The sequence below is a fragment of the Galeopterus variegatus genome, unplaced genomic scaffold (assembly GCF_000696425.1).
Source record: "Galeopterus variegatus unplaced genomic scaffold, G_variegatus-3.0.2 Scaffold679, whole genome shotgun sequence".
NCBI lineage: Eukaryota > Metazoa > Chordata > Mammalia > Dermoptera > Cynocephalidae > Galeopterus > Galeopterus variegatus.
Window position 1 is genome coordinate 244,138 of NW_007726790.1, and position 10,308 is coordinate 254,445.

The following is a 10,308-nucleotide window of genomic DNA, read 5'->3' on the forward strand; positions in this document are numbered from 1 at the left end:
CTCAAAGTGCCAAACTATGCAGGAATTGCTTGCCTCTTTTTCTTAAAACTCATTAAAAAAATAAAACAATCTATCAGTTTCTTACTTTATTCCCTCGTTTCTCCTAAACCCTCTCAAATCCAGTCTTACAACATCTTAATTTTCTTTCTTCTATAAAGAGTATTCTTTTTCAGCCTCTCCAGGTATGCATTTTTATCAATCAACCAACCAAGTCCCTAAGAGCAAATAAAATTTTTTTCTTAGAAATGGGTACTGAGGGAGGGAAAGATGGAAACTGTATTTTTGACCTTTATGTCCCTATCCTATATCAACTCCAAGTGTATAGAATGCATTTAGATACTAAGCATTTCTTAGCACCTCATAATGCCCATTTACCTCACTCACAACTGTAGATACTGTCCTTTCCTTAGGCTTTTAAAGGTTTGCTGTGTGCTACTTCTTTGTTAAAAACAAAAACAAAAAAATCTTTTGGAGAGCTTCAGGAGAAAATCTTCCTAGAAAAGGCAGTTGAGGAAGCAGGAACAGGATGAGGGGCAGGGGATGGCCTAGTGTGCACTCCACACCTCAGGAATGTTATTGAGTGTTGAATGGCTGTTTCTAGAAGACTAATTCCTAGAAGAAAAGATGTTTGGTTTTATAAGGCAAAGATGTATTAAAGTATAGGTGGCTGCTCTGTATTTATAGAGCTGGGTTATTCTGTTCTCAATTCAGTGATAGTAAATGCTATGAAAGGATTTCCAGAGATGTTTGCAGTTGCATGGGACTCCTTCAGGAGACATTTTCAATGTCTGAGTCCTACTAGTGAAAAGATTTAAAAAGCTGCCAGCAGGATAGGAAAACAAACAAACAAAAAAATTGGAATCATGTATTAGTCAGGATGCTCCAGAGAAACATTGTGTGTGTGCGTGTGTGTGTGCGCACACACACACATACACATACGCATATATACACACACACACACATATACATATACAGAGAGAGATAATAACGTATTGACTGACTCAATTATGGAGGCTAAGTCCTATGATCTGCTGGCTGCAAGCTGGAGACCCAGGAAAGCCAGTTTTGTAGTTTGAAAGCCTGAGAGCCAGAGAGCTGATGGTATAGATTCCAGTCTGGGTCTGAAGATCTGAGAACCAGGAGTGCAGAGGGCAGAGCCCTGACTGCCCAGCTCAAGTAGGCAGGCAGAAAGTGCATGCAACCTTCTTCAGGCCCTCAGTAGATTGGGTGATGTCCACCCCCCTTGGGGAGGGCCATCTTCTACCAATTCATATGCTAATATCTTCCCAAAACACTCACAGACACACCATGAAATAATGTTTAACCAGTTATCTGGGCATCCAGTGACCCAATCAAGTTGACACATAAAATCAACCATCACAATCTGGAAGATGCAAGAACAAGACACAGTATAAACCCTATATTTAAATAAATGAAAATGAAAATGCTATATGGAAAAAGGATAAAAAGGAGTAACCAGATCAGTAAACTGCAGGGCGAATTTCAGCCTCACAATTCTGATGCTCACAGTACTACCTGAAGTACTTCTTTAGCCCAGTCTTCTTGTTGCAGTTACCAGTCAGATGATGGCTTTGATATAGAAATGGCTTCTGGTTCTAACAAAACACCTATCTTTTCCTTTTTAATTTCACATTTTGGAAAAGACAGAAAACGTGTTGTGGGTTTATCTCTAAAGAAAGTTTTTGGGACATTCTCCCTGGCAAACATCTATTCAAGCTTCGGTGTAGCAATAAGAAATCAGGGGCTAGAGTCTCTACCCATCTCTACTCAGGAGTGGTAACTGAGGTTATGTAGAAGAGGAACAAAGAAACTATTTAAATTTTTAATACAAAGTGGCTGTATTAGTTTGCTAGGACTGCTGTAAAAGAGTACCACAGATTGGGTGACTTAAAAAACAGAAATTTATTTTTTCACAGTTCTGAAAGCTGGAAGTCTGAGATCAAAGTGAGAGCTATGAGATAAGGATCTGTTCCCAACTTCTTTTCCTGGCTTTTAGATGCCTGTCTTCTCCCTGTTTCTTCACATTGTCTTCTGTTTGTATGCCTCTGGGTCCAAATTTCCTCTTCTAATAATGACATCAGTCATATTGAATTAAGACCCACTCTAATTGACTTCATTTTAATTTAGTTACATTTTTAAATTTCTAGGGATTAGGACTTCAACATATGAATTGGGAGTGCGGGGGATACAATTCAGCCCATAATAATGCTTTCCTGCTTTTTACTTGGATACTTGCTATTCTGCCAAAGACAATTTCTAGAATGGTTTTGAATTGAGTCTTTTCCCCCTTCTACTTCTTCAAACTGTGAAGCCAGAGTCTAGCTTACTAAAAGAGAAAAAGTTTATGTAATATTTAAGATAATGAATATTTGATAGTAAAGATGAATGTTGTTGTAAAGTGCTAAGTCTCTTAAATCCCCTTCTAATGAATGAAGTTAAGGGAATTTCAGGGGTCAGAGATAGGATTCATTGTATCCTATCTGTGAGAAAGCACTCACACATCTAATACCAAATGATGGACACAGAGACATGAGGTACAGTGAAGTGAGACTTTAATTATGGCCTTTCAAGTTTCGAGTGTCTGAAGGGCAGACACACAAAACAGAGCTGTAGCAAGCAATTTATTCGCTAGTACACAAGTCCCTCCCCCCCCAGTTCCTCATTGGCTGAGAGTACTATGGGATACACAGTCTTCCTGGATGACACCTAAGATTTATCACCACTGCTTATTACCCCCTTGTTAGAAATTTCTTTGTCTGAGAGCTCAACACAAGCCTGCAAAAAAGGCTTGCTAAAGCCCTGTGAAAGGAGAAAGGGAATGAAGAAAACAATGGGGGTTAGTAACTAATTACCATCTCAAGGAGAGCTCTATCTGTTTAGTGACCCTTCGGGAATGGGCTGGACCAGTCAGACAACTTTCAGGCTAGGCCTGAATCAGTTAAAACACACTCAGATAAGTCATTTCTGAAAATGAATCACTTAGATTACTTTCTTACATAAGCCATATGTAGTTTTAGTCTTTCTATATTAAGAAAAGGTGGGGAAAGCACTTTTCAAAGATGACTGGTTATACTTGTTTTCCCTCATCATAATAAATTTGTAATGACTCAATCACATGGACTTGACACTAAAAGTATTTGTTAACAATTTTAAATTAAAGTTTTGCCAAGGTTCTGATCATTTAACACTGAACTACTAAAATATTAATCAGGACAGACTAAGCTTTCTAGTGCAAATACTTTGAAGGAAAGAGTAATTCCTAAGTGTACAAAGAGGTTACTTGACTGTCTGTGTTGCATCCTGTATTCCCTCCCTTCATATTAATATTTGATAAGGTGTTTAATTTATGTGAAACTTCTAAAGCAGAACCAAAGCTCCTCTTGGGAAAATGGCAAATCTTTAGGATAAGGGATCCTATATGAATAGTTCCAACACATTGCCACATAGTAGCTCATACATTCTATTAAAATGTTACACTCTCTAAAAAATAAAATGTTACAAAGAACAAAGTATGATGCTTCATAGAGTAAATTTTACAGATGGCTTATCATTTTTCTTAGTTCATTTTCTGCAGCTATAACAGAACACCACAGATTGGGTAATTTTCAAATGTTAATTTGGCTCAAAGTTCTGGAGGCTGGGAAGTCCAAGAGCATAGGGACAGCATCTGATGAGGGCCTCGTCCCATAGCAAAAGGGCATCACATGGTAAGAGAAGCATGCATGCAAGACAGAGAGAAAATGGAGGCTGAATTTGTCCTTCTATCACCCACTCCTGAAATACTAACCCTCTCTCTTGATAATGGCATTAATTTATTCATGAGGGCAGAGTCCTTACAACCTAATCACCTCTTAAAGGCCCAACCTCCTAATACCATCACAATGGCAATTAAATTTCAATATGAGTTTTGGAGGGGACATTCAAACCATAGCATCATGTGTATGTATAGTTGACTTTTTTTGTTTGTATTGTATGACTGGTGGTTTTACTGAAAACCTGCACAATTCACTTTTAGCTATGGATCAGTTGTCCTTTGTGAAGATTTTACCTGTGTAAAATGAGCTTTTGGCTTGTTTTAGCCTATTTGAGTGTTTTTTGTTTTGTTTTGTTTTCCTACTTTATACAAAGGCACTTGAAAATGTTCATGGAAATATAGAATTAGAAGGTAATACGAATCTTTCCATTAACTTTTTGAAGACCCCTCATATTTAAAGAGAAATTCTACCAGAATAAGAGAGGTATGTATTAATGGGGAGTGGGTTGGTTTTGGGGTGGCTTCTTATAGTTAGGCTTTCTGAACATTGAGATGTTAGGTGAACCATAAGCAACCTTATGGCTTCCCTGCTTCTCTGAAGTTCTTCTGCTGAGTACATTCACTTTGGGCTGTATGTATTCTGGGTATTAATCCATATGCCTTTATAATGAAAATATTTTGTTCTAGCTACTTCCTTGCCTTTCAACCTACTTTATGGTTTTAACTTTTTTAGTGTTATTTTATTTACACAGAAGATTTATCTTGGCATTTTCAAGTTTATTAATCATTTTTTAATGACTTTTGTCATTAAATATATGCATTAAATCCCCTGGTAACTTTAATTTTTTTGTTTCTATACTTATGTTTTTAATATAATTTGTTCCTGCATTTTCTCTTTGAAGACCAGATTTTGGTTTTTTTGAATGTTATAGACGGAGTATCTGAGTCTCCCCCAATTTCAGATATTGAAGCCCAGCCCCTAATGTGCCTATATTTGGAGATGGGGTCTAAGGTGATAATTAAGCATAAATGATGTCACAAGGATGAGGCTCTGACTGGATAGATTTATTGTCCTTAGAAGAAGAGACACCAGAAAACTCATACACTCTCTCCTTGCGCACACATCAAGGAGAGGCTATGTGAAGACATAGCAAGAAGGCATTAAGAGAGGCACTATAACCCAGAGGCACTATAAGCGAAAAAAAGAACCCTCACCAGAAACCAAATTAGCCAGAACTTTTATCTTTGACTTCTACCCTCCAGAACTGTGAGAAAATAAATTTCTGTTGTTTAAGTCACCCAGTCTATGATATTTTGTTATGGTAGCCCAAGCAGACTAATGCGTTGATCACCTCTATTGGTTCTTTGTTTATATGTTAGTTTTTTGCTTGCTTGATCCCTAATTTTTTCATTTCTTTTATACATTATTTTTTTTTTACTTTCAGATGTGTCCTTTGAAAAATTCTTAGCTGAGTTTTGCAGCTCATTAATTTTAGTTTTGTTTTTGACATATCAATATCAATATCAGTTGATAGCCTATCTTTTAATTTTTAAATTCTTAATGGTCAGGTTTTAAATTTCCATGATATTTTGTCAGTACTTTTGAAGATGACTATCATTTTATATATATGTGAGGATGGGGTTATATGACTATAGGTATTCTAAAATGCTGTCCTGTTTACTTCATTAAACCCATGTTTTATAGAATAGAAGTTTTTCTTTTGTTGGATTTATTTTCTCTAATTATTGGCTTTTCTCTTTGATTATTGTGATCGACTATATTTGAGATTCACTGTTAGCATGATAATGAATTCTCTGTTTACTTTAGCTTTCTCCAAATATAGAAGGAGAATTGGTGGGAGAAATTCCTAGATAGGGTGAGCCAGTAGCTTCTTGTTGGTAGTGAAAACTACCCACTTCTGGATGTTGCTAGCTTTCTGAATATCCTGTTTTTCCCCTTTACCCCATATTCAGCTATCTTTGCTTTACCTGGTAACAGGCATCTCTGTTGCTTACTGTCTGGCCCAAAGAGAGATGACTCTGTAGGCTATTACTTTAGTATTCCAATGAATCACTCTCTTTGTTGTCCCAGACCTCTCCTGTGTTCATTATCTGGCACTTGTAGGCTTAGCTAATCTTTGGAACACCTTCCGTCTTTGTAGGAATTTTCTTCTGTGTATGTTTTGGGCTGTTGTTTCCTTCTCTTCATTCCCATCTGTCTTCTTTCATAGAAAGATTCCTCATAGTTTCTGGAGACCCGTGGGTACTGCTTTTTTTTTTTTTTTTTTTTTTTTTTTTTTGGTTATATTTTTAGGAGATATAGTGATATGTTCTTCTGTAAATTCCTGGTACTTGGGGTGGGATGAGAGGGCTTTGGCATGTATTCAGTCTTCCGCTTTGAACCAGACCCCAGGGTAGTTTCATTTTACAAGTTTTTTAATTTTGATATAATTTCAGACTTACAGTAAATTTTCAAGAATAGTAGAAAGAATTCCCAGTTACTTTACACACAGTTTTCCGAAATGTTAACATTTTATTACATTTGCCTTATCTCTGTGTTTGTGTGCATCTATCTATCTATCTATCTATCTATCTATCTATCTATCTATCTATTTATCTATCATCTATTCTATCTATCTATCTATCTATCTATCTATCTATCTATCTATCTATCTATCTATCTATCTATCTATCTATCTATCTATCTATCTATCTATCTATCATCTATCTATCTGTCAATCATCTATCTACCAAATCATTTCAGGATAAGTTTCAGTGATACCACTGAAAATGGCAGGATAGAAAAATGGCAGAATAGAAAATGGCAGAACAGAAAAAATCTGTTCATTCACTAAAATAAAAAAATGATTAAACTGGCAAAATCTGTCAGAATTAACTTCTTTGAGACTGTGGGATCTAGTTTTGAATCTATTAAAGAACTAAACAGACAGAGGAGAGGAGTGCTTAATAAAGAAAGAAGCTGAGAAATTTCTGTAAGAGAATCTTGTGGCATTTTTACTTACCCTCTGTGTTTATTAGAAGCATAGGAGGCTTCACTGGTGAATTTTACCATATATCTAAAGAAGAGTTAATGCTAATCCTTCCTGAATTTTTCAAAAAAATTGAAGAGAAGGAAACATTTCCATATTCTTATTATGAGACCAGTATTGCCCTGATACTGAAGCCAAACAACAACACTACAAGAAGTGAAAATTACAGGCCAATATTCCTGGTGAACATAGATGCAAAAATTCTCAACAAAATAGTTCTATACACTAACAATGACCTATCAAAAAGGAAATTAAGAAAATAATTCCATTTACAATATCATCACAATGAATAAAATACTTATAAGTAAACTTAATCAAGGAGGTTAAAGATCTGTACAGTGAAAACATTGATGAAAGAAATTGAAAAAGACAAAAGTGGAAAGATATCCCAAGTTCACGGAATGAAAGAATTAATATTGTCAAAATTTCCACACTACCCAAAGTGGTCTATGGAGTCAATGCAATTTCTATCAAAATTCCAATGGCATTTTTCACAGAAATAGAAAATAAAAACCTTAACATTTGTATGGAACCATTAAAAACCTGAATAGCTAAAGCAGTCTTGATCAAGAACAACAAAGCTGGAGCCTTTACACTTCCTGATTTGAAATTATATTACAAAGCTATGGTAAGCAAAATATAACAGTACTGGCATAAAAACAGACACATAGACCAATGGAACAGAATAGAAAGTCCAGAAACAAACCCATGCATGTAAATCTTTGACAAATATACCAAAAATACGCAATGGAGAAAGGATGGTTTCTTCAACAAATGGTATTGGGGAAAACTGGATAGCCACATGCAAAAGAATAAAATATTGGACCTTTTTCTTACACCATATGCAAAATCAACTCCAAGTACATTAAAAAACTTAAGTATAAGATATAAAATCATAAAACTCTTAAAATGTAAGGGAAAAGCTTCATAATGTTGGTCTTGGCAATGATTTCTTGGATGTGATGCAAAAGCATAGGCAACAAAAGCAAAAATAAACAAGTGAAACTATATAAAACTAAAAAGTATCTGCACAGCAAAGGAAAAAATCAGCACAGTGAGAAGGCAACCTATGTAATTGGACAAAATATTTGCAAACCATGCATCTGATATCCAAAATACTAGAAATTGATATAACTCAATAGCAAAAAAACCCAAATAACCTGATTAAAAAAGAAACAGAGGAGTTGAGTAGATATTTTTCTAAAGAAGACATGCAAATGGCCAACAGTTATATGAAAAGATGCTTAATAATCACCAGGGAAATGCAAATCAAAACCACAATGAGATATCACCTCACACTTGTTAGGATGGCCATTATCAAAAAAGCAGTAAATAAGTGTTGGTGAGGATGTGGAGAAATTGGCATCCATGTGCACTGGTTGGTGGAAATGTAAAATGATGCAGCTGTTATGGGAAACAGTATGGTGATCCCTCCCAAAATTCCAAATACTTCATACTTTCTACCCTGAAGTATTTATCCAAAAGAATTAAAAACAGGATCTGGAAGAGGTATTTACACTCCCATGTTCGTTGCAGCAGCATTGACAGTAGCAAAGAGGGGGAAACAACCTTCATGTCCACTGATAGATGAATGGGTAAAGAAAATGTTTAATACACACACACACACACACACACACACACACACAATGGAATATAATTTGGCCTTCAAAAAGAAGGAAATCCTACAGTTTGCAACAACATGGATCACCACAACGTGGAACTCCAAGTTCTGATCTTTTTCTGTTGTCTCTAAAATATTATGAAATTTTAATTCATAACATTAAAATTACCATATTAATCATTTCAAGTTCTTTTTGGAAGTAGGCGGGGCACAAATAAGGAATATTCTTTTAATCCTGTTAATACTTTAAAAATGGCATTATGTGAACATTTTATTTTAAAAATGAAGGTTTAACTGAAAATATTATATATTCATTATTGCAGTCTTACAATCATTGGTTACAAGTGAGATATTGTCAAGAAAGTGAAAGTGATGAAAATTAAAATTATAATGCTGAAATATTCCAACTCTGAAGACATATAGCCACTATAGGTTTTCTCAAACCCAGAACAGTTGCACAATCTGTGATAGCCTGTAGCTAAAATTGGATACACTTCCTATAACAATAACTTTGGAGAGCAAAAGAATAATGACAACTTTTTTTGGTTTGGAAGAACAATCATCATTTTTCTCATTCACATACAAACAATAAAAATCATTTCTATTATAAGTAGCCATTTATCTTCATTTCTATTCTGTTTGTATTTATTCACACTGTCTCATTAAATTCAGATATTGTTCAGAACTCTTTGGGTGTGTTGTAATTTTACCATCTGGGGTACATCAGTCACATAATACATATACATTGTAATAAAAATTGATGCTTTACAAGAATTCGTATAGGATATACTCCATCTTAAAGACCTTTGTTCTTTGTTTTTTCTTTTTTAATTAATTAATTTTTTACTGTATTTATTTATTATTATTATTTTACATTCTAAGATGTTGTAGTGGAGCAGTTGGGAGTGAGCGGGAGGAGGAAAGGGAGAGGGATAGAGCGAGAGGAGGAGGAAGGAGGGAGATGGGGGCATGGTCAAGGTCCGTGGCACCTACTCATTCTGGCAGGGGAGGCTGGGACACTTCTGGCAGTGACCTGGTGGTCATCCCTGGGCTGGATGAGGACATTGGGGAGACACGGCTGAGGCCCTTGGGGGCTCCCCTAAGACCTTTGTTCTACTGAACAATGAAACTATGTAATATTTTCATTCAAAAATAATTGATCTTATTTTCTAATTTTTTAAAACTCTGCTATAACATTTTATTTTTTTAATTGAAATAGGTGATTGTACATATCTGTGGGGTAAAGAGTTGTATATTAATACCTGTGTGCAATATGTGATGCTCAAATCAAGATAATTAGTGTATTCAACATTATATGCTATAACATTTTAAAATAACATTCATAGAATACAGAAATCTCTGGAGAATTTATGTAAAATCCTCATGGGCTTTTCTTATTTTCTTTCATTAGCTCATGAACTTTACTTTAAAGCTACAAATATATATAATAAGTGTACTATATTAAGTTGTAAGAACTGTTTAATAGAATTCTATAGGCCTTTGTGATCTCTCTGATGAATTCAGTTTACCTAGTAATGCCTTGTAATACATGTTTACAAATAAACAATTACTAATTCTTTACCCATCTGTTGGAATATTTAGCCAGTTACAGATGCTCCACAGACACATAAAAGAAATTGAACAAAATTAGGGAAGTGAGATGAAAAGTTCCCTGCATGTAAAGAACTTTTTAGGCATGTGGGTATCAATGCACAGAGAACAATGTTTCTATCACCAAATCATTCATTGCTGGAGATATGAAAATAATTTTTCTGCTCTCAAAGACCTTACAGTCTAGTGGTGGGCAGTAGGCAATACACATCATTATAATGTGAGGTAGAATGAGGTAAATACCTGAAGTT

General features: G+C 35.1%; 1 pseudogene; it reads left to right on the forward strand.

Moving 5' to 3' along the window:
- The first annotated feature begins 587 nt into the window (after window positions 1-587).
- On the forward strand, window positions 588-1,815 carry LOC103589363 (annotated as a pseudogene).
- The last annotated feature ends 8,493 nt before the right edge of the window (window positions 1,816-10,308 follow it).